The sequence below is a fragment of the Oculina patagonica genome, chromosome 12, assembly GCF_052425735.1.
Source record: "Oculina patagonica isolate OP01 chromosome 12, crgOcupat, whole genome shotgun sequence".
NCBI classification, from domain to species: domain Eukaryota; kingdom Metazoa; phylum Cnidaria; class Anthozoa; order Scleractinia; family Oculinidae; genus Oculina; species Oculina patagonica.
The window spans coordinates 22,079,661-22,105,897 of record NC_135769.1 but is presented as its reverse complement, the minus strand read 5'-3'; the positions used below and the strand labels follow the sequence as shown (position 1 = coordinate 22,105,897).

At 36.9% G+C, this 26,237-nt stretch overlaps 1 long non-coding RNA gene across 1 annotated transcript; it reads left to right on the top strand.

Annotated features, from left to right (window-relative positions):
- The first annotated feature begins 16,828 nt into the window (after positions 1-16,828).
- On the top strand, positions 16,829-21,890 carry LOC144631542 (uncharacterized). Its single transcript, XR_013566763.1, has 3 exons — positions 16,829-17,451; positions 17,786-17,911; positions 20,252-21,890. It is a non-coding gene; the product is annotated as an uncharacterized LOC144631542 (long non-coding RNA).
- Positions 21,891-26,237: the final 4,347 nt, after the last annotated feature.

The window sequence follows — 26,237 nt, the reverse complement described above, 5'->3', positions numbered from 1 at the left end:
CTTCAAACCTCAAACGAAGAAAGACAAAAGAAAGTTTATTTCAATTTTTAATATGATTTAAATACATTTGCATCCCAAGGAAATTTCATTAGTTTCTGTTCCAAACAACTATTGTTTTTCATTACACATGTTGCTACATATATTTTTCTGCTCAGCGTGTAGCTGGAACAATTTTAATCAGACACCAGCCAAGAAACCTGTCAATTGCAATTCAAAAACAAAAACATTTCAGCAATAGTCACACTTTAAATCCTTTTTAATTATTTGCACTGACAGACCTCATATTTTTAGCAAAAAAGGTTTAGTTGCCGACCAAGTTGGGTTAAGTAAACAATGCTCACCAAACTGATTAAATGGAATATGCTGCAATTTTAGTTTATGTTGCTGAAAACAACAAAATGTACTGGATTTTATCTACGTAATCCAATACAGCTTAAACCTAATCATGTATGGATAACGTCATATATTCTTATCATATATAATCTTGTCTTTTTAACATTGTTAGCCGTTTGGTTAGGGAGAATTTCGAAGCGCATCAAAAACGGCAAGCGTAAAAACAAGACAGGGACTTTGACTCGTTTTTTCCCCTTTTTTTACTCCCCTAAAAACGACTGCGTGAGAGGCTACTCTTCGACCTGGGTACTCCCGCTCTAACAGCTTTAAACCGAACGCATAGAACAGGCATGGAAGTAACCATTGTTTACAAAACGGATAAACTAGATTATAACAATTCTTATTTCCTTTAAACAGTCAATGCCTTACAAATGTCACGGTATGAAATTTTTCAACCAGTTTGATTTCTATTTCCCTTTGTTTCTGATTATGATAACGAATAATAAACAATGAACAACACAAATCAAAATGATTTGAAAATTTTTAAATTAAAGATAAATTTAAACCACTATATAATGAATCCGGTATTTGCATGATCCAATACAGCTTTTTACGCACGGTAACTAGCTTATATCTCATCTTCAAACGAGTAGTTTAAAACTAAAACGGTATAGAAAATAGACAGTAGTCTGATTTCAGCCTCGTCCCCAGTCGTCCCCGGCGAATTTGGACGTGACGTCACCCGCCAAGCTTGTCGGGAAAGTTCGCCTAGGACGCCTGGCAATAAACGGCAAATCCAATATGGCGGAGCCTGTCCAACGATTGAACTTCAGTCAACTTCTTGAAGAACTTAAAAACGCGTCAGAATTAGGCTGGGATTCCTTCATCCATGTCTGCCAGCAAACTCGTGAAGTAATTGGAGATTTTTTATTTAAGGTAGAAAAATTTAATATCGATTTTTTGCGCAGCAAATTGTACCATCTAAAGAGCTTGAAGATATGTTCCACTAACTGTAACTGGCGATGGGAGCTGTTTCTATCGATCGACTTCTCTGTTGGTGAACGGAGATAGAATAGTGGTCGTTCGTGGAAAGTTCCCGAAAGTTGTATGATGAGTATTTTTGCTTCTCGCTAACACAACAACAGCGGTGAAAAGATAAAAGGCTCAAAGCTGATAATCCATCAGTACTTTCAACTGTGCTTTCGTGTGTGCTTTCTTTGTTCCTTTGCCTTCGCTTATTTCGAATATTTTTCGCAGTTTTATCCAAGGTAAGTGAGGTTGTAACTATTTATTCGAAGTATCAGTAGCAAAATATATGACTAAAGCTACTTATCAGAAAATTAGAAATCTGTGTAGTGGTTTGTTTTCTGGGAAACAGACGCTGCAATTCGCCTAGGTGACGATACCAAGTTGTGATATGTCAACTCAGCTGCTTAACAGATTCAATTTCTCTCCTGTGAACTTCAGACTTGTGAGACTCTATAACATACCGAATTCCCTTCGGCCACTAAGCATTGACAAGATTATGATTGTAAGGAAACAAAAAACTTTTCCTAATGGACTGGTATCAAAATGTTTAGAATGGCTACATTTCAGTTTAAAAGTCGTTTGTTACTGTTAGTTAATGTTATATTTATATTGTTACTATACAAACATTATCCAGAGTATCTTCTAGATATACGATGTACTCTATTTGGATTCATAAAAGACCTTTAGCCACTTCGCTTGGCACAATCAATCAAAAGGCTTTATTCTTCTCTTATGCTTTAGAAAGATGGGTTGGTACAAACAGATCAGGTTTCATCAGCTTGAGCAATGTCATACATTTTCTATGGACAGACCTCAAATATCAAGAGAATATGAAAACATAAGATAATACTATCCACTCCTTGCCTCCAGCTTTCCCTGCCTCCTCCCTCCCCCCCCCCCCCCCCCCCAAATCACCCCACCCTACCAAATGCAATCCCCTAATTTCCAATTACTACTAGTTTTAGTATATATTGCAAGAGTTGAACACATGTAAATACTTTTTTATACTGTACTGTGTGTGTGTCCCAGGGGGGTACTCCGACTTGTAAATGACGGGGATGATCGAATGAAGGCAAAACTCAGGACCCAAAAAAATCCCTAAGTCTTCCGACATTACCCAAAAAAATCCTTAGACCAAAAATAACAACCCCCAAAAATCCCTTGTCAAATTATCCCTAACTTGCCAGGAGGGGCAATAACGCTCGAGTTTGATTATTCATCATACCATAAATACGCCAAGGCCGCATCAAGGCACTTTATTTTGTTTTTAATACCCCAAAAAATCCCCTATTTGAATCAAGCCACCCAAAAAAATACTTGCCAAATCTTCCAACCCAAAAAAATCCCGGAATCGAAAATTTCAAACCCCAAAAAATCCTTCGATCATCCTCGTCATTTACAAGCCGGAGTACCCCCCCTGGGATGTGTGTGTCAGTCAAGCTCAGTTTAATATCTCTGTAAGTAGGAGTTAAAAAGGTGGTAGTTTAAGGAATGGGAAAAATAGCCAATATACCCATGCGAGGAAAAATAGCAGAAGAATCATACTTTGTTAAACGAGCTGTGTCTACAATGATGCAGTATGTACCTTGTCTAAAGAGGAAAGCAGTGCGCTCTGTTTCTTTTTGGACATCTCAGCAGGTGAATTTGTCAAAACTAGACAAAAATTGGCAGCAAAATATATAAACTTCAGCTGAAATGCTAACTCTGCAACTGAGGGAAATTGCAATAAATTTCCAAAACTTTTTGGGCTGACAAGAACTGTTGGCTATTTAGTGGTTCTACACAATGGAAATGTTATCAATTAACACTCGGAATCTGCAATAAGTCATGACCAGCTGTAATTTTTATTTAATAAGCTCATTGCATTGACGAAAATGATTGAAGCATACTTGTTATATATTACCTGAACATGGCCCAGGATTTGGATTAACATCTCCCGCTAATGAAATGAGCCAGAGTATACAAGAAAAATACAGGCTACAACAAGATCAAATAAAGTTTCGGTTTACGAGAGTTAGATCATTTTTTTTTCTCTAAAAAGCGAAATAAAAATTTACAGATAATCAATGACAAGCTTACATGCATCAGGGGATAAGCCCTCTTCTCTCAAGTAAGCTGACTTGTTTCTTTGTTTTCGCACATAAATTTGTAAACAACAAAGGTCGAACATCCCGACCCTAGCTCTATAAACATTGAGATCGACGCCTTTCAGGTTTAAATAAAACTAGCACAGTTACTAGTACCTGGCGAACGTAATTTGCTTATCACAAAGAACGTCTAGATACATGTAGACCCATGTATCACTACGAGTAGTGAACGAAAAAAATGATAAACAGAATAATTTTCTTAACTCTAATACGACCAATACCATTCTGCAAGGCAGGAAAAAACGGCATTACAGTCGTCTTCGCCATCTAAGATGGTCCACAAATGTTCAAAAGGGATGCAGTTTTCTCATGAACCAGAAATATTTCCTTTTCCTGGCAAAAAAACGTATATTTTCGTCGAGCTATATCTGGGACTTTTTCTCGCTAAACTGGGACTTTTTGCCATTTTGTGCCAGGCCTCGCGCTATCGCGCTCGGTTCCAGTCCTCCTCCGCTCACTCGCATAGCGCGGTATGGCCTGGGGACGAGGCTGGTCTGATTTATAACACAGTTTGAACAAGAAGCTTGAGAAGCTTGAGAAGCTTAAAATCGGGCGCTTAATAATTAGCTATCTGTTTTGACTTGCAAGGCAGGGTACAGTACAGTAAAAATCACTGGAAAAACAGTCACTTAAACCTATTCAGGCCGGGGGGGGGGGGGGGGCTTTTGAGGCCCTCGCTGACTTTTGACGCTTATAACTTTTTCAAGATTCAACCAAACGCTGCCAAACTTTGCGCGTTTATCGAAAATTTATCTCGCAATAATTTGGTAGGATTAGTTATTGTGCCAGTAACTTGAAATCACCATGGCAACGTCATTTTGACAGGCTTGTTTTCCCAAATTTGAATTTTTCGTGTTTCTATTTAATAATGAAAATCTGGAATGTTTTCAAGATTGCATTATTACTTAATGACATAAATGGTCTCAATTTATAAAAATATATTTCGCACAATACAAATAAACGATTGAACTAGACGTCTAGAAAATATAAATTTGTAACACTTAGCAAAGTGCAGCCTTTTAATAAAGGCGGGGTTTTACCTGAAGACCAAGTTTTCCAACGCTTTAGGTGGCTGACGCATTTCAGTATTTTCCAGTCCTTACACTTTAATGGAACAGTATACAACTCCTAATAAGGTACTATTGTCAAGAAAATGATCACAACTTATTGACCAATGATTAGGTATTTGTTTCATACCATTACTGTAATAGAAACTGGCGAAGAATAGCAGTACTGACCCAAAGTATAAGGGCTGGAAAACACTGAAAACCATTTCAGCCGCGTTTCAAGGAATCCAAAAAAGCTTTACTTATCCCATATATATTTGTTTTGCAGTATTTTGTTAATTTTTGAACGATTTTGGGGGATGTCTGGGAGGCGATAGTTTTTCTCAAAGGATTAGTAAAATGTAGACAAATAAGAAATATTGAAGATTTAATGTGATTTTAAAATTTGAATTTGAAGTTAAAAATTGGTGGACGGACACCAAACAGTCTCCTGACAACCCGGAGTGCTCTTGCGAGGGGGTCAACTGTTTGAAGGTGTTTCCATTCTTTTCTTCAATCCCTTCTTTAAATCTCTTAAAGTTCCATTCAAATTCAGGTAGAACCCCATCTTAATTTTTGTTCTTGTGAGAAAACAACAGAAGTCAAAGGTTGCGTGATATAACCAAGCATGGATTTTAATTCTCCCTCCCTTTCCATCTCCTTAGCCTTTCACCCCCACCTGTCCCTCCCTTTCTACTCTCATTCAATTTAATGTTTGTTTAAATTTCCTAACCAATTAAGTATCGTACTAATCTGTGCCAAGCAATCAGATAATATCAGAAATTTGCCTTAATTTTGATCTCCCATTCCAAGACCTTGGAGTATAAACCGCTAATAAAACAAAACACACTGATAATAATTCTCTGAGGTTATACACCTTGCAGTATTAACGTACTAACAAACTTGATAACAAGCCCCATGTCGTACTAAGGATTTTTACTGATCAACATAGAAAATGAGTTCACAATGGTTTGTTCCCAAAACGTTTTTTACTGTACAGAGGGTCTGTTTATTGACCTGTAACTTGTATACCGTATTGAAAAATTCAGAACGAACCGACTTCTGCCCGCTACCATACAGCCGTTTACTGGCAGTCTTTGAAAATCCTGAATTTCGTCAAAATGAACCAAAATAAAGTTTTAAAATTTCCTTTATCAATATGGTTCTTATCTTTTTAATCAATTCTATAAACTGCTTTTATGCAGTACTGTCCACAAAGATTTCAATTTCCTCAAAGTTTCGGGACAAATGGATACAAAATATTTCGTGCAGAATGTAATTTGATTAAGCGAATGTTTTCACGTCTATAAATACTTCAAGCAGTGAATGAAAAACCGTTTTGTTTTCATCGATGAGAACCACTTTCAAATAGTTATGCATAAAAAATAACAATCAGATCAGAATACAATAATTATTAATGTAAGGTCTGACGCTATTATGTCTCGGCAGAGATACTTCTTTTTTGCAAGTTCAAATGTATGCAAATTTCGTGTGAAATGTAATTCGATTTCATTGTCTTGTTTACAAACTCATTCTCAAGAAAGTTGTATTTTCGTGAATAAAACCAATTGGCCTGTTTTGTTTTCCTGATCATGTTTGTCTGTGATTTTTACCAAACATGTGGTCTTTTTTCGGAACTTTAAGTTGTACAAAAATTCCTATTTTAAACACAGATGTCACTTCCGGAATTTCTCATCTAAAATTCAATTGGTATTTAATTATAATTATTCGAAGTTTTCATTTTCAAGTCATCTTTTTATTCGATAGCTTTACTGATCTCGTAAAAAATTCATTCAAGTTCACACCAATACTGTACACTGCCAATGTTTTGCTGATGTCTTGAGAAGTGTCTTACTAACGTCACTAGTCAAATCTAAAATATATCCAAACCAAGTTGTGCAAACATTCTAATCTTTGTGACAGGCGACTTTGACGCCCAACTGTGCGGAAATGAAAATCGACATACTTCTTGCTAAATATATAAAAAATAGTTTTAAAGTGGAGTCCGCGTCAAAAAAATGTACCGCCAGATCACACTGCTATTTGTAGAAACCTGCAAAGCGTCTAGTTTCAAAAGTTTCCCACAAAAACATTGCGTGACATCAATGACGTTACCCCTTTTATTTACAAAAATAGCTTCAACTTGTCAAAGCAACTACAGTTTCACAATGGTGATTATTAGTACTTTACCCCTTAAGCTTTTTCCTCTGTCCTCCCGCCGAAGCAAAGAAGAGAACCAGATTGCAGATTAGCCCAAAAGTCGACCCAGTATTCCTACAACGATTTACTGTCAAAACTGAAATGAAACCGATTGGTCCAGGCTATCCCCGTAATTTTTAGCCGACAGGAGACTATCGTCTAGGACGACCAAAGGGTAAACTATAAATCGGCCACGCCCGATTAACAAAACATGCCGTTATGACGCCGGAAATCCAGCTCACGCATACTATACCCCGTGACTCACGCAAACCTCCGACTTACGTGCTACTACAGTCATTCCTTTCTAAACATTTTTTTTTTTGACCACCACCGTACCTTTCTACCCAAAAAACTCATGAAACCGCCCGGTTTTAACCTGTTTTAACCTTTCAAAAATTAGAGCGTTCGAAACTAAATAAGATCCGTAATCACAAACAACATACAGCCGTTTACCAGCACTCTTTAAAACTCCTGAAACCCTTCAAAATCAGGCAAAATAAATCTTTGAAATAACCTTTATCAATGTTTCTTATTTTTTATTCAGTTCTATAAAATGCCTTTCATACACTACTGTCAAACAAAAATTTCAATTTCCTCAAAGTTTCAAGACAAAAGAATAACAAATATTTCGTGCACAATGTAATTTGATTAAGCCAATATTATCACGTCTAAAAATACTTCAAGCAATTCAGTGAAAACCCGTTTTTTTTTTTCGTATCAACGAAAACCACTTTCGAATAATCAATACATGAAAATAACAATAAGATCAAAAGGAAGAAAGGAACCTTTCTAATTATTTGAAGACTTTCAAAGCCGTGATATTATGCATCCAATCCGCGATAAAATTTAATTACAACAAAATCCAAGTTCTCATTTTGAAGTCCATTTTTTTCAGTTGATACCTTTATCCAACTTGTGAAAAATTCCATTCAAGTTCCTATTAATACTGTACATTCCCAATGTTTTGCTCAGGTCTTCAGAAGCGTCTTACTAACCAAATCTAAAATAATTCCAAAACATGCTGTACAAACATTCTACTCTTTGTGACAAACGACTTGACGACCAATTGTTCAGAAATGAAAATCGACACAGTTCTTGCTAAATAAAAAAAAAGTTTTACGGCGGAGTCAGGCTCAAAAAATATACCGCAAGATCACACCCCCATTCATAGTCAGAAACCAGCAAACTATCTAGTTTGCTAAAAAAAACACTGCGTGACATCAATGACGTTACCTTTTTCATTTACAAAAATAACTTTAACTTGTCAAAGTAAGTGCAATTTCACAATGGTGAATATCAGTACAGTCTGGGGCCCAGTTCTCGGCCACTTTGTGTTTAACGCGTTTTTTCACACTCCAGTTGAATTAAAAGAAAAAGGTATTTCCTTCAAACGATAGACTGATTCATGTGCTTTAAGTATCTTGAGTTTGATCGTTCAATTCGATATAGAAAGCTCACACGTCGAGTTTACGCGGAGGTAGGTGAATTTGCATTCCCGAAAAATTTGTTTGTTTACGGCTCCTTAAAATTCATGGATGTAGTTAAATTCGTATTTTATCCAAAAGCCCCCACCATACGAGCTAATTTTTGGCATGTGAAACGTAGAATAATTTAGCTTTCTGCTTTAGTTAACTTTTCGTTGAACCGTTGTATTTTTTGGTCTTAATTTACTTCGAAAGTTTTTCTTGCGACGTTTGCGTATTTGCCAGTTCTCGGCCACCCTGCTCGCTATCACAGCTTAGCGCTTGGTTTTTAATATAATTTCATCTGCTGCTGCCAGAATGAAAGAAATAAATGTTTTAAAAATAAAGTTCAATCTTATCTCTAAGTTTTGAGCTGACTCTTGCCTTGTCTATTATTTCTACAACACCTAAATCTTTCAAGACCTTTTCACTGCAAAATAAACCATCTAAATGCACGGGTCACACAATGCGTTGCTAGAACCTGCACATAGGCAACTAGGCGCGTTAAAATCCTTCTTTTCTAAAGTAAAACAAAGCCTCGTAAAAATAATTTGGGATCGATATAACATAAATAGGTTTACAGAGTGATTTTATGACTGTGAAAATTAATTGAGCATTTTTTTTACAGATAATTACGCACAAGCTTTTTAGTGGCCGAGAACTGGGCCAAGGTTGCCGAGAACTGGGCCCACAAATGGAGCTTTTATTTTTATTATTGCTCGGGCAAATTAATTTTTGACCGGTCGATAGCTTTACACCAAAAAGCTGAATAATGTAGCTAGCTCTGGGAGAAATTTCAAGTTCCTGCGGTTCTTCTGAGGTAAGAAATACAAGTTTACGTCAAAAGTGGCCGAGAACTGGGCCCCATACTGTACTTTGCCCCGTAAGCTTTTTTCTCTGTCCTTCCGCCGAAGCAAAAAAACACAACCTGATTACACATTAACCCAAAAGTCGACCAAGTGTGCCTGCAACGATTTCCTGTCAAAACTAAAATGAAAACCATTGCGGTATGCGTCACCCGTAGCGGTTTTGTAGCAACCCCAAGCTATCCCCGTCTTTTTGGCCGCGCCAGGAGACTATGCTCTAGGACGACCAAAGGGTAAACTATAAATCGGCCACGCCCGATTAATTAGCAGACGAGATGTAATATATCAAACACGAGAGGCAGTGTTTCATCGGGATATCCAAACACCGAGAAGCGACACCGCGGCAGAACGTCTACGCATGCGCTGAATTTAGCACTTCCGGTCATCTTTCCAGTCACTCAACGGGCTTCACTCGCTACGCTTTCGGTTCAAGGTCAGTCGTGGCCCACGTTTTAGTTGTTTTGCTTTGTGAATTGCTGTGTTTTTATCTGCTGTCATGGATTACAAACTAAATATGACCGAAACAATACTCGATAGATTTAGAAAAGGTAAGACGTGGATTCGCTGAGGCTTTGATTCTGAATTTGAGCAGCAGATGAGCTTAAAAAAGCTTAGGTTTATCACACAAGGCGAGAAGGCAGAGTTTTAATTGCCAGTTTTTCTTGATCGATTAACCTTGACTAAATTCATACTTTTCTATCCAGTAATTGGTTGCATGTTTGTGTATTTTTTAGCTTTAATTGTTTTCAGTTCTACATTTATTTAACCTAACACTTCAGCCTAAAAAATGACAGCACGCAGTCGCTTCGTTTGTTTTTCGTTCAGCAGAGGTATAAAAACTTTTTAAAGTTTTTTTTTTTTTTAATAACACCCGGTAGTGAGGTCCGATTTTTAATTATTCGGTTTTTGGTTTAAAGCAAGTTTTTAAACTAGACTTTGATTTTGTTTTTCCTTTTAGATTGAGGAAAAATAACCGGTACGATAGTTTGAAAGTTTGGTAAATTGAACGCCATGTGCGAATCTGCAAGTTTCGTGTTCGCGCGTGAGGCAGCCACACGGACTGGAAATGAGGAAAACATCCGCCAAATAGACGAATATTTGTCCTTGTGAGGACAAATCAAATTGCCTTTGTCTTAAATGGAAACACTATTTAAACTTGTTTAGCTTCTCGGCTAACAGCTTTCAATCCAGCAAAAACTCCAGGTAGTCCGGGAGTATCGAAGACTCAATTCATTCATGTTGAACCAAGCAAATACTGAGCAAATGTTGTTTTCTTTCTTGTTTTGTGACTTTTTCTCAGTGAAGGCAAGAATTATCAAAAGCCTAAACTTGAAAGTTCAGTGGTTCTTTATTTTGGTTTTATGTTGTTTTTCTTTCTCATTTGTCACCCCTTAATTTGCGAGCAATTAAAGCGGGCAAAGTGATAGACACAGTCAAAACGAATTGCCGCTGTCGGCTGTCGAGCGCTTGCGACCTGTAAACTTCAAGCATCATTTTCAATGTTGGTGCAAGCAGGAAACCCTATGGTGCAAAAGTATGAAGCTACAAAAATAAATAAACTTTTGAATTAGACCATTATCTTCCTTAAGTTTCTTTGCTATTTCTTAAGTTTTGTGTTTAAACTTCGCGCGACGGGAATTTTGTATTTACGCGACTGGATTACATAGTCAACCGGAAATACAAAACTGACCGGATGTTAATTTTCCACTCATGCGCAGTGCGTTTTGCCGCGGTGTCCCGAGAAGCAGAGTTGAAGATACGACGCGCAGCGGAGTATTTTTGACGAAATTCGAGGTGTTTGGATAGCCGATGAAACACTGTCTCGAGTGTTTGATATATCTTCTCAATCGAAACAAAAACTACGGAGTAAACGGAGAAATAAAATCGTAAAAATCTATGCTAATTAAGATCGGGTATCCAAACACCGTCACGGTTATGATTAATCGGGCGTGGCCGATTTATAATTTACCCTTTGGTCGTCCTAGACAATAGTCTCCTGCCGGCCAAAAACGACGGAGATAGCCTGGGCCAATCGGTTTCATTTCAGTTTTGACAGTAAATCTTTGTAGGTACACTGGGTCGACTTTTGGGCTAATCTGCAATCTGGTTCTCTTCTTTGCTTCGGCGGGAGGACAGAGAAAAAAGCTTAAGGGGTAAAGTACTAATAATCACCATTGTGAAACTGTAGTTGCTTTGACAAGTTGAAGCTATTAATTCTTGTTAATAAAAGGGGTAACGTCATTCATGTCACGCATTGTTTTTGTGGGAAACTTTGAAACTAGACGCTTTGCTGGTTTCTACAAATAGGCAATAGCAGTGTGATCTGGCGGTACATTTTTTTGAGGCGGACTCCACTTTAAAACTTTTTTTATATATATATTTAGCAAGCAGTGTGTCGATTTTCATTTCCGCACAGTTGGGCGTCAAAGTCGCCTGTCACAAAGAGTAGAATGTTTGCACAACATGTTTTGAATATATTTTAGATTTGCCTGGTGACGTTAGTAAGGCACTTCTCAAGACGTCAGCAAAACATTGGCAATGTACAGTATTGGTGTAAACTTGAATGGAATTTTTTTACGAGATCGGTAAAGCTATCGAATGAAAAGATTACTTCATACTAATTAAATACCAATTGAATTTTATTTTAATTAAATTTTATCACGGCCTGAATGCATGTCATGGCTTTGAAAGTCTTCGATTTCAAAAGGTTGCTTGGTATCGTTTTCGATAAAAAAAAAAAAATTCATCTGAAACATTTTGCCTGTCGTGTGACGCACGTTAATCTGGTTTTGAATAGTTTGAAATTGTGTTTTTAAGATTTTATTCTTGACTATTATGTAACTCTTGCGAAGAAAGATTTAATTGATGAGGAACTAGTACTGTTATTTTCCGGATATTCCGATCTTTTATTCGAGAAATGAATTATTTTTTGGCTCGTCATTCAAGCGTTTTGAGTTTAGTTTTGGAATCGGGAAATTTATTTCCCGTTGAGGGATGACCCGACATGGCAGAATAAGAGTGGAACTTGAATAGGGCTGGTAGCCGGCCGAAACAACCGGCTGACTTGCCAAACTTTGGCCGTCTACTTTCGTCTCTCTTTACCCTAAGCTCTGACAAAAAATAAATAAAATAATGGAAAGATGCCGCAAAAATACTGCACGACATCCGTGTCTAATGTCTGAGTCGAATTGTAAACGCATTGCAAGAGTTTTTAATATGTTCACCTTTAAAATAAAGCAGCGAAACGCAATGCGGTGAAATCTACATCTTTTGATGAGAAATTCCGGAAGTGACATCTGTGTTCAAAACAGGAAGTTCTGCACAACTTAAAGTTTCGAAAAAAAGACCACATGTTTTGTAAAAATCACAGACAAACATGATCAGGAAAATAAAAGAGGCCAATTGGTTTTATTCACGAAAATACAACTTTCTTCAGAAAGAGTTTGTAAACAAGACAGTGGAATCAAATTACATTTCACACGAAATTTGCATACATTTGAACTTGCAAAAAAGAAGTATCTCTGCCGAGACATAATAGCGAAACCTTGCATTAATAATCATTGTATTCTGATCTGATTGTTATTTTTTATGCATTAACTATTTGAAAGTGGTTCTCATTTTCATTCACTGCTTGAAGTATTTATAGACGTGAAAACATTCACTTAATCAAATTACATTCTGCACGAAATATTTTTAATCCTTTCGTCCCGAAACTTTGAGGAAATTGAAATCTCTGTTGGACAGTACTGCATAAAAGCAGGACATAGAATTGAATAAGAAGATAAGAACCATATTGATAAAGGACATTTGAAAACTTTATTTTGGCTCATTTTGACGAAATTCAGGATTTTCAAAGACTGCCAGTAAACGGCTGTATCTTTTCAGTCTCTAACGATTTTGCTGCAGTTTCGAACAAGCTAAGTTTTTCAACATATGGTAGCGGGCAGAAGTCGGTTCGTTCTGAATTTTTCAATACGATATACAAGTTACAGGTCAATATACAGACCCTCTGTAAAGTAAAAAACGTTTTGGGAACAAACCATTGTGAACTTATTTCTAAAAATCCTTACTACGACATGGGGCTTGTTATCAAGTTCGTAAGTACGTTAATACTGCAAGGTGTATAACCTCAGAGAATTATTATCAAGTGTGTTTTGTTTTATTAGCGGTTTATACTCTAAGGTCTTGGAATGGGAGATCAAAATTAAGGCAAATTTCTGTTATTCTCTAATTGCTTGGCACAGATTAGTACGCGCACAAACGAACAACCAAGAAAAAAGGATACTGAAACGGTCAGGAAATGTATGCAAACATTGAATTGAATGAAAAAGGCCGAAAATAGCATTTTCAAGCATCTAAATTCACCCAAAACGCTGGTGAGGATGGAGGTAATTGGAGTAGAAAGCTCGATGGGATAGGGTGTAGTAAAATACTGCAGGAGAGGGGAGGGAGGGGAAGGATGGAAGTAGAAAGGGAGGGACAGGTGGGGGTGAAAGGCTAAGGAGAGGGAAAGGGAGGGAAAATTAAAATCTATGCTTGGTTATATCACGCAACTTTTGACTTCTGTTGTTTTCTCACAAGAACAAAACTTAAGGTGGGGTTCTACCTGAATTTGAATGAAATTTTAAGAGATTTAAAGAAGGGATTGAAGAAAAAAATGGAAACACCATCAAACAGTTGACCCCCTCGAAAGCGCACTCCAGGTTGTCAGGGGACTGTTTGGTGTCCGTCGGCCAATTTTTAACTTCAAATTCTAATATTTCTTATTTGTCTAAATTTAACTAATCCTTTGAGAAAATCTATCGCCTCCCCGACATCCCCCAAAATCGCCCAAAATTAACAAAATACTGCAAAACATAAGCTTTTTTGGATTTCTTGAAACGCAGCTGAAATAGTTTTCAGTATTTTCCAGCCCTTATGCTTTGGGTCAGTACTACTATTCTTCATCAGTTGCTATTACAGTAATGGTATGAAACAAATACCTAATCGTTGGTCAACTAGTTGTGCCCATTTTCTTGACAATAGTAGTTACCTGATAAAGAGTATTGCGAAAAGGCTACACTTTGCTTAGTGTTGAAAAATTTTATTTTCTAGTCGTCTAGCTCAATCGTTTATTTTTACATGTATTGTGCGAAATATATTTATAAATTGAGAACATTATGTCATTTAGTAATAATGCAATCTTGAAAACATTCCAGATATTATGTTCTACTAGGGTTCTACACACTAATACAGCTCATGCAGACTGTGACTTACGCAAACCTCCCACTGAGTGTTACTAAAGTGACTGTTTTTTCCAGTGATTTTTACTGTACTGTACCCCCCTTTTTTAGTATTATTATTAACCGCCCGATTTTAAGCTTCTAAAGCTTCTCAAGCTTCTTGTTTTCTTTGTTTTGACCTGATGAATTATTAATGAGTTTGAGAAGGGGTCTTCTAATAAGGGAAAGAAAACATGGGAAATCAAAGGGAGGGGGGGGGGGGGGCGATGATAAAACCGAGGGAATTATATAATTTAAATTCTTCGAAGCTGAATCGGCCGTCGCACGTAAAGCTCCAATTCAGTAAATTATATACTGGTTTTTAAGTACAATAATACTCTCACAAATATTTTTTTTCATTTGATACTTTTATTGATTGCATGTGAAGCCTGTTAGCATAACTTTAACATGTATTCACTAATGAAATTTACTGTGGTAATCGCTATGTGCCCAGTATAATTTTGGACACCTATAAAAACACTCTCGGTTTTAACCAAAAACCTTACCAACATATATTTTGCCAGTCGCTTATCTCCCACCAGATCCTTATAAACGAAAGCCTCTTTCAGTAGAAGAAAGAATCTTTGCGGGCTTTTTTTTCGTAAAGGTGTTGGAACGTATACGTGCAGTGCTGTTAGTGTTAAATCAAAAACTGAAGCGAGCATTCGTAAGACTTTCTGAAAGCTGTCACCTTAGAATGGCGTCATCATGCGGAAGCGTCATATTACTTGGGCAAAGTGTTTCATTCAATTCTCAGATACAGGATACAGGATACGGGATTCCTACCCATTAAGGGCACTTCGAATTCTACCTCCCACTGAGCATATCAGGGCAGAAACATTGCATCATAATTACTCCCTCATGCTTGACTCTAATTTCTAGTGCGGTTTTTTGCTCGTTAACTTGTTTGTTTGTTTATATGTTTGTCTTTCCGAAACTTTACACTTTATAAGCAACACAAACCACTTACAATAGTATGCTTGATTGAATACAACACCTCTAGTACTACATTATTTTACAAAATGTATATATCTACAAAATTGTGTTTATTTTACAAAATAAGTTATGGCCTGGTTATGGTATACATTTTTTCCTCTTAAACTATTATACTAAAGTAAGTAACTACAGTTAAATAATTGTAGACCTAATTACTATACAAGATTTATCCCCCGAGCATTTTTTGAAGTTAATAGTGCTAACACATATCTGTTACCCAGTGAGTTGGCCTGGGGTATAAGTAGTGCTTATATAATTAATCATTAGCAAATTATAAAGCCAAAACAACGTATTATAAAATCTACCATTTAACAAGTCGGGCACTGGATAACTCGAGCGGCAGAAAAGTGTTTTTTTTTTTCGAGTGACCGAGTATTTCTGATTGGAAGAAAGCAAATGTTCCTCCAATTTTCAAAAAAGGCAAGAAAGATTTAGTTGACAATTATCGCCGTGTCTCTGCTACCTGTTATTTCCAAAGTCCAAGAACATTGCGTGGCTTCGCGTCTCGTCCCACATGTGAAGGAGTTACTGTATCCATTCCAACACGGTTTTCAAAAAGGAAAGTCTTGTGTCACGCAACTCTTAGAAGCTTTTTATGATATTGGTGGCGCGCTGGATCGTGGGATTGAAACTGATATTATCTATCTCGACTTTGCAAAGGCTTTGACTCTGTACATGTATGTCCCGCTAAGCTGGTTTCCAAGCTATCAAACTTTGGAATTAGAGACCCTTTACTATCTTGGTTTCACTCGTATCTAACTGGGAGGTGGTGGTAACTTGGACTTTGGAAATAAACCGTAGGCCCCGTCTCCTGCATCTTCAGTGTTATGGTCAGCAGGGGACGTAAAAGAACCCACACGCTTTTCGTAAAGAGTAGGGCATGGAGTTCCCGGTGTTGTGGTCTGGTCTTTGCCCGTTGTACTGTGCCTACTGTGAAATGCTCGGAGATATTAGCTGTATAAGCTACTCTTCAAATCCGAGGGTAAACAAAGTGATGATGATGATGATGATGATGATGGAACGTTCTCTAGATGGACCGATGTAGGGTCAGGAGTCCCGCAAGGGTCACAATTGGGTCCGATACTGTTCTTATTATTTGTTAATAATATGCCTGATGTAGCTACCAGTGCGACACTGGCTATGTTTAATTTGCAGATGACTCAAAATGTTACAAGGTTACAAATCATCATACTGCTTATTTCCAACTGCAGCAAGATTTAGATACGCTTTCAAATTGGTCGTTGCGAAATAAGTTGTTTTTTCAGCCTAGCTACTAAGTGCAGTAACCTGCGAATTTCTAGGAAGCGCCTTAGTCCACCTCGTTGCTATAGTTTAAATGGTATTAACGTGGAGGTTGTCATATCTGAAAGAGATTTAGGTATTGTGATTGCAAATGACACGTTTTGGAAAGATCACATAGTTATGATTGTAGCTAAAGCTAATAGAATGCTTTGTTTTCTCAAAAGAATCTGCGCAGGTATAATAATAGCGGAGCTCCTTAGCGGCCCGTAAGGGCCGCAGAGCGGAGCACCATACCCATAAAAAAAAACACATGAAAAAAAAAAAAAAAAAAAAACACATGAAATAAAATAGGAAACCTCTGCATCCGAGTTTTCATGGTCATCATGGCTAGCGGCATGCCTCGCGGGCGCGTACGGCGGCGTACAAACGTACGTACGGTGTTGCGCACATCCGGGATCTTGAAAGGTCTTGACAACTCGCGCAGTACTGGCGCGAAATAATTTTGCAGTGTGAGGAAAAAAAAGTGTGAGGTCTAAACAGCTAGTCTGAAAGTTAGAACTTGAGACAAACACATTTATTTTGGCTCCTTGTTATGCCGATGACTACAAACGAGAGCAGGGTAAACTTAACTTCGAGGAAACAGGGTTTAAGCGATTTGCGACGGGAAAGAGATCGCGAGAGATCCAGAAAACCCGGACAGAAAGCAGGCGAAAAAGTATAGCAAAGCGCCTGTCGAACCTGGTAGCAAAGTAGCGAAGAAAAGCGACTAAAATAGCAAGAGAGGTGCCGAGGAAACAGGCAAAGAAATAGCGGAGAACAAGGGAACGGAGATAAAACGAGCAGACGAGTGTACCTACTGCGGCCAACTGGTGAGTACAAAACTGCAGTGTTTCCGTCATTTAATATCTCTACGTTTTGTCTTAAGCTTACTTTATACGCAAAGTAAGCTTATATTGACGGCACATTTTACTTGCTTTCGCCACTAAGCATTTGCTTGTGACATGAACAATGTTGAAAAATACTATTCCTTAAAATTCAGTTTTACCAGGTTTTACTGATCAAATAGGAGGATTTGATTATGTAAACAAATAATTGTTGGGCCTTCGAGGAACGAATTCACAAAGAATATCACTTCAACACATCTCGAAGAAAATTAAGCTTACGATTTTTAAATGCTTGTGATATGATTATTTTGTTTTACAGTGCTGGAAGAGCAGCTGAGATGAGAATGAAAGTGATGTCAGTTTGCACGAAGCACCTGGAATTTCGTTAACTCCGAGTGAAATAGATCGATTCAGTGTATGCAGTTTATTGATATTCATGATGGAGGTAAAATTACTGTTCATTTAGTCAGAGTAAATAAACTTCAGCTTCATTACTTAGCTCTTTCGTTCCCAAATATATTAAATAATCCACTTGTCATGTAGTTCTGTTCACTATTGAGCGTTCATGTGGATTACATAACAATGTCAACAATTTTGAGATTTTGAGGTCTGTTTTGCTGGTTTCATTCAGAATGTCAACAGTAAATGTTATATTTGTCATAAAAAAATCACAATCTTGTTGTGGAATTTGGAAAATGCACACAACAAAGGTTAATGACTACTGGAAAACTGGAATCTTTGTGAGTAAATTCATGCCATTTTAGACACTGTATGCAGCTGTGCATGCAAACTTATTATTAATTAAATGTGTATCTTTAAAAATCTTAGTATTACTGTTAAGAAAAAAGCTTTTAAGATGTGGCAATGTTTTTCCTATGCATGTACATGTATATATAGGGGTAGAGGGGAGGGGGAGTATTTAAAGGTCAAACCTTTTAAAGAGGGAGTGTAAGGGTTTGCAGTGATGCTTTGAGTTTATTAAAATATCAGGACCTGAACAATCGATGGGATCGATAATCGATGGCAATCGATAACAACCGATGACAATCGATATCAATTAATCGATTGATATTGATAATCGATGAACAATCGATCGCTAAAGTTTTTGTGATTATCGATTGTCATCGATTATCAATTTCATCGATAATCGATGACAATCGATCAATTAACTAACATCGATTTTCATCGATTATCAATATCATCGATTACCAATTCAATCGATCATTTAACTGCCATCGTTTTTTATTTGACTAGTATTTGATAAATATGTTTACTTTAAAACACACGGTCTCTCTTGTATGTTATATTTTATTAGCAACAACAATGATAACCTTTCCAAAAAATGTCAATACAACGAGAAACTTACTAACTTAACAGTAATAAGGCAATAATTATTTAAAACAAACGTTTTGAGCTTAAGTCTTATTCGCCTCCATCAACGAAGCGTACGCTTTTCGGTCTGGTTTGCTTTCGAACCAACTCCTGGCAAAGTAAATAGAAATCGCAACTTACAGAATGCCTCGCTGTCTAAGTACAATGTAATTTTTCTAAAACTCTGTCTTGTAGGCCATAAACATTTTCTCGCTCGTCCGAAATATTTCAAATCAAACAGTAGCAGAGAGAACTCAAAAATACGTCGTCCGTACGTCGGAACGAAAACGAGACAACAGTGGGAGTCTGGTGATGAGTTTCGCCTGTCACGTCCGCCATTTTTGACTCGGTCACGAATAACGAAGTGTCTTTGGAATTCTAGCGCTAGCAAACAGTAGGAAACTGGAATGAAAAACAGAAACATTAAAGCTTATGATGTAAACTTCATCTCAATGGAAAGGAGCTTTATTATTTTTTTTTACAAAACAACATATGTAAGTATTTACTTCATGCTTCGGATTGATTGTGTGTTTAATGCCAATCGATGGCAATCGATGAAGTTCGCGACCACCAAAGTGTGATTATCGATTGATCATCGATTGGCCGATGCCAATCGATGCCAATCAACAGTAATTAATCGATTGTCATCGATTGATCGATTGATTTTCCGATCATCGATTTTCATCGATTGTTCAGGTCCTGAAATATTTACAGTAGAACCCTGCTAACTCGAACTCTGAAGGGAAACGAAAATGAGTTCGAGTTAGCGGGGTTTTTCGAGTTAGCGGGGTTGATTGAATATTTTATTTGCCAAGTTAATAATTGATAGTTTACTGATTTTTAAGCACTTCAGTATACAGTACTGTGCAAATTGAACTTATCTTGCCAGAAACTCTAAAGCGACCACACATTCTTTTGTTAAGAGTGGAAAATGACTGTCAAATACATGATCTGTTCATTGCTATAATCAATGGGCAACCGTTGCGAGTTGCAAGTTCTGGAATTCGAGTTATCAGCGTAAAAAGTTTGACCCAAATTTTGTTCAAGGGAAACAAAATTTAGTTCGAGTTAGCGGGGTTTTCGAGTTATCCGAGTTCGAATTTAACCGAGTAAAAATGACTGAAAAGTGGGGTCAAATCCAAGGGAAATGGAAGTGAGTTTGAGTTAGCAAGGTTGTTCGAGTTATCCGAGTTCGAGTTACCGGTTTTTTTTTCTGTAGTTGACTTCGCAGTTATCAGTAAAAAAAATAGTCTGTGCTGATACATCTCTGTTAAATATATAAGGTATCCTTTCGCATCCAGTAGTTTTGCTTCACTTTATACAAGCTTGCGTTAAGTGTTTTGTTTTATAAATTATTGATTTTCATACCAATTAATCAATTTTAATTTAATCTGTGGCATTTGACTTTTTTCAGGGTTAACATGAATTTCAGAATTTGCAGAGCCACAGACACAAAAACAGAATGTGGACAAGGACATCAAAAGAAAACAGGAAGGATTAAGATTATCCAGCTTGATGTTTGGGTGTCTTCATGATGCCATTTTCAAGAGACTAGTAAATTACATGTAAATTGAAATCAAGAAAAGCTGCAAATGAGCAAAGTTTATATTTTAAATGTTAACGTATTTACAGTGTACTTCAGAAAACAACTTCTTGATTGACCTGTCTCTTTCACATCTTTTTAGATGTAACAAGGGCATTATGAAGTGATCTTTTTAAGAATAATTTATGCAGCCAAAACAGTAACAGCAGAAATGAATGGGAGTTTAAAATTGCTATTTTCAATGTTTTGGCTGGTAAGAAACCACATGTGACCAAGCTAAAATCTCTTTGGCCGGTTAACATGACCTGTAAGTGTCCAAATATTTTGAGCCCTCGACTACACAGGACTTACATGTAGTTGTCTAATTACTGTATATCATAAGATCTTTGGTTGACCTTGGGGGAGGTAGTGGAGGTAAAAAGCAATGTAATAATTTGAATTTGGATTGGTAATGCTGAAACTGGTGTAATTCTTAAGTATAGAGGTTAAAATCGTGATTGCAAGCAATATGCAATACCAATTTCATTCTTATGTGTTGTATGCTGCGTACAATTTATAAGAACAGCTATAATGTTAAAATTAGTGAAATATTCTAAAGCCAGATTAAATTTGCAGTATCCATTAGGTACCATGAAGCAACCAAATTGTGACTCATTTGCTTACTTTGTGAACTTCATGACGAATGGGCAACATGACTCCACAAAAATGTGTACAATAAAGCATACAAATTTTTAAAAGAGCAGTCAAAGTATTGATGCTTTTTTTCTTGCATAGTTTTATACACAAGCAAACATGATTCTATTTTTTCTGCGTAATCAAAGAACAAAACTGAGTTTGAGACACACAAACAATATTCTATCTTCCCAGAATTTTTGTTTTTTTTTATTTCTGTAAGTGAAGTGAAACCCCTTAAGAGGAAGGGGACTCAAAAAGACATGTAAAAGTAAAAAAGGTGCTATCATCCTTTTTTTTTGGGGGGGGGGGGCGAGGGGGGTGGGATGGGGTTACAGAATGTCCCTTCTTTGCTTCCAGTTAGTTTCACTCCGGTTTGCTTGTAGTTAGGTTCACCCCTGTTTGCTCGCAGTTAGCTTTATTCATCCGGTGTGCTTGGGATTAGCTTTCACTCTAGTTTGCTTGTGGTTAGCTTTCACTCCGGTTTGCTTGGCATTAGCTTATGGCAATATGCTATAAACCCTTTGCTACATGTATGACCTCTGCCATTTCCATTCAAAATTAAAGTATAGGCAAATAGTGAAAATAAAAACAAATGAATGAATGAAAAAAAGAAAATTAACCATATTCTTAATGTAGATGTATATTATTTCCTATATACTCTAAATGTTAAGTGCTTTGCTAATTTACCACGTGATATGCCTATCTACCCCAACATGCAGCCCTACTACCCCCTCCTTATCTTCGAAGGTTACATAATTACCCGTTTTGCAGCATAATTTCCCATCCAGACTTCTGGATCATAATGCTGTCGGTGGAATTAAAACGTTTTGATTGATTTTGTTTGTTCTCGGCTTATTTGGTGTTGCTGTATACGGTACTCCCATATAAGGGCTATACGGGTATGTGCTGCTCAACAGGGTGTGCCTTTTGCCTCTCTGACTCTGAAACAGGGTATACAAATCACTCTTTTGACTGTGGAACACTATCAAGTTTAGCTATGAAAATCCGCTCCTCTCATTGGTTTTTCTCCAAGCCACAGACAAAGTCAAGTGAGCGCTTTGTGATGTACGCTAGTGTTTTTATATCTATCTTCATATATTTTTCATTGTGGATATTGTCTGGAACAGGGTACCTATTTTGCACTGTTTGTCTGGAACAGGGTCGCAAATTGAGCCGTTTTTCTCTGGAACAGGTCCAGAGTCTCAGCGACTCAGTGGCACACCCCTTGAGTAAATTTTAGGGAGTACCTCTCCCCCCCCCCCCCCGGGACACGGTAAAAAAAAGTAAGTAACAATATTAAAATTTATAAAAAAAAAATAAAACGAATATTATATTCTTAGCCTTAAAATTGTACAATGGCTTGAATTCAGGTTTCAATAAAGTGCAAAATAATTAACTGGGGAGCTCCGCTTTTAGGCTTGCCTAAATCTATATATTAATAATAATAATAATAATATTTTATTAGGAAGCCTTCATTCACTATACAGTGGTATTGTTGGTAGTACAGCGCTTTTGCGTCTTTACTGCTCATTAGTTCGCTCTCATTTTTGTTTTTGCTCTCAGTTATGGGCCCCTCAGTCAATTATCAGCAATTTATTACTTGTAGAAAGCATACAAAGGAGAGCTACTCGTTTTATATTAAGGAATAGTAACCTACGGTTATAGGGTTTGTCTAATCAAGCTTAAGTTATTACCGCTTAATTACTGGTTAGAATATTTTGACTTAGTCTTCTTTTTTAAGTGCCTTCATGGGCATATAGACCTCACTCGTGAATTTAGTTATCATTTTTCTTTTCTAAAGGGCAGCACGCGCCATGCTTCATCAGGGCTGCATTTAAAAACAAACGCTTGTCGTACGTCTTCCTTCCAAGACTTTTACTTCAACAGAATAACTTTGATATGGAACAGTTTACCTAAAAATGTCAAAGATTCCGACACTATAAGCTCTTTTAAAAGTAAACTGAAGTCATTTTATTTTGATAGACTTTTAAATATTTTTGATGGTGACAATTTTCGTTCTTTTAATTTAATTTGTCCTAAGTGTCGCCGTGTTAATATTTTCTCTGTCTGTACTTGTTAAGTTGATTAGTATATTTCAGATTGTATTTGTGTTATTTAGATTTATTTGATTTGTAGTTTAGTCGGGTCAGGGTAGGGTTTTTTCGGGATATTTTTTTCGGGAGCTGGGTGTGGGTGTTTTAACCAAGTAGGGGACTTATGTCCTATTGTTAAGCACCTGTTCTTGTACGAATCCTTAATTACACAAACAAGATGTAAAATAAATAAAATTAAATAATTAAGTACGATTAAATAATTCTACGGCTCGAATATTACACCTTTCAGTCTAAAATTTGGTATGAAGTATCTCTGTATGACTCTTAATAACCCTACATTTTTGTTTTTGGTGCGGATCTTTAAAGAGTCAAGAAATTAGCGATTCTGTGCAACGCGCCCATACATTACTCTGTAATTCCACATATTTAAATCATTCGCTACGCTTGAATATTATTACGACATGCAGAACAGAAATGATATTTGAACGACAAGCTAAAACAAAGCGATTTTTAGGGTTTTGCTTACTCATAACCAAGTAATTTTAAAAAGATGTTTTTTTAAAGCGCGTCCAAATATAATATTAAAATATACAAACCAAAATATTCTGTATCATGCAAAGTTACGATAGCTCAGTTGGTAGAGAACACTTCTACAGAAGTTGTATAGGTATGCCTTGGTCGTTGGTTCAAATTCAAACGGAATCTATTATTATTATTTTTTCGCAGTTTTTTTAAAAGTCAGTGTGCCGTTTTATTTAAAATTTAAAGGTTGAACAAACGCAACAGTATTGATATTTCAGTATGTTGAGATCGAACGCCGGCTATTTCAGTGAGACTTCAACCGCTGATGTTAATATAATTGGAACGCTTGTAGTGTAGAAAAAACACCACCGAGAAATCAAGCTGTTATGCCCCAGGTGAAACTAATTTTTTGCATATATATAAATCATTCGCTCCCCTTCAATATTAACGAAAATTGGTGGATATTATCTCTGTATGACTGGCTAAAATAGAGGCATTCGTTTAAAACAATTTGTTTACTCAAAGCTGAACAATTAACAATTAATTGTTCATAGCTGAACAATTAAGCGTGTCCAAATATAATATATAAATAATCCAAAAAAAAAAATTCTGTACCGTACAAAGTTACAATAGCTCAGTTGGGAGAGAATAGTTCCACAGTAGTTATGCTGTATATCCTGGTCGTTGTTTCAAATTTTGACGGAACCATTTTTTTTTTCTTTTCTCTTTTGTTTCATTACGAGTAAAAGTCTCGTTTGCTCTTTTGGGCGAAAAAAAAACTTTTAAGTTATCTCGAGCGTGTACGAGCAAACGTCTTGTTTATATATTTTCTTAAAACTTGCTAACATTTATTTTAATTGGCAAGAGTTCAGTTTATTAATCTTGAGTGTGTGCAGGCACATCTCATTGCTTAAATTGTTGGTTAAATGCATCAAAAGTTTAACTTACGTTTATTGTTGACATTGAGTTGTTTCGTTGAGGGATTAAGGAGTCGCTATGCGAGCGAAATTCTCGTTCGTATATCTTTATCTTAATCAGTACTAGTTTGCTGGGCAAAAAGCCAACTGTGTGCGTCCAGCAAAAAATCTACACAATACAATTCCTTTGTTGACTAGGAAGCTAGGAGCTACGTTGTTTGATATATAAGTGGTGTATGGTCACTGTCGTGCATGTTTAGAAAGTTAAAGAAAATCTTACCTTTCAAAATATTAGCGAGATTTCTTAAAAGTGTGGGCGAAATTAAACCATCTCCAGAAATCGCGGACCTCCGAGACCGCGAATAGTATGTCCTGCGGTACATTGACCGTAGAAGCGAACGCAAGGATTACAAAGAAAATGTATGGAGAATGAAATGTTTTATTAAATATTTCTTGACAAATTAACAAATGTAAAAATGTGCAAGCGAAACACAATAGACTGGTGTATTAAGAACCACATTGTACAAGAATTGAAGTGCAGACTTCGAATTTCATTTGTATTCATGAACGTTTTCTGCGAACAGTTTTTGAGACCAAAATTATAAGGCGTAGAGGAGGAATGTATGGCGAAAACCGAAAACTTAAAGTTTATAAACAGGGATTATCGGCAAACTGAATGTGATCGAAAAAAATGTGCAAGCAGATTTGATAAAACTGTACATGAATCTAACTCACCAAACGATTTACATCTCCTTCCGATTAGATTTCATTTGTATCTTTGCCGTCGGAAAACCACAAAAAATCGCATACTGTAAACACACGGCGGCAGTCCACGTTGAAATCCCAAAATCCGCTGTCTTCGAGCTACGATATTTCAGCCGTCTTTGCTCCAATTTTGCCGCAAAAGCCATCGTTTGAAAGATCTTTTGCTCCAGTTTTATTATCAGGCAATATTTTTGACCAGTGGTTTTCCTACTTAACAAAATATTTCTCTGTGTAGGCCGCATTTTTGTGTATCATCGTAGATGTATATGAGCCCAAAGTCAGGCTTTCGAATCAGCGGCTATTACCAAATTTTGTGAGCGCTTAATGTAAGATGCATCAAAATTCGCCGACTTCAATGTCCGCGATTTCTAGCGATGATTTGAAAAAACATACTTTTAAATTTCAAAGACTTGTTTCGGACACTCTGTATCCATTATCAGTTTGAAGATGTTTCTTTCAAAATATGACATTTTCACGGGTACACGTCTCAAAGAGGATATCCCGCTCCGTATTGTCTCCAAGACACTCCCCGAAGAAGTAGTACCGCTGTACTTTTCCTCTTTCATGGATGTGGCGTTCATGGTGTTTTTTATCTACATGTAAACGGATGATCTCGGAGAGTCGATGCCAGTGAAATAAAGTTTTAATGTTATAACCGACCACGAAAATCACAAAAATGATTGTCACTATCTTGTTTGTGCGGTTGCCCCTAGATAAATAAATAAATAAATAAATAAATATTTGGTGAATGTTTGATGCATTGTCTTTTTATAGCGGAGCTCCCACGCGCCGAAGGCGCGCGAGCGGAGCATCCATAGGCAGGCAAATGGTATCCTATCGAACCGAGAAATTTTGGGAGTCGCCTACGTACGTACGTACGCCCGTACGCACGGATTAGGCCTGGGGACGAGTTTGCCCGCCCGT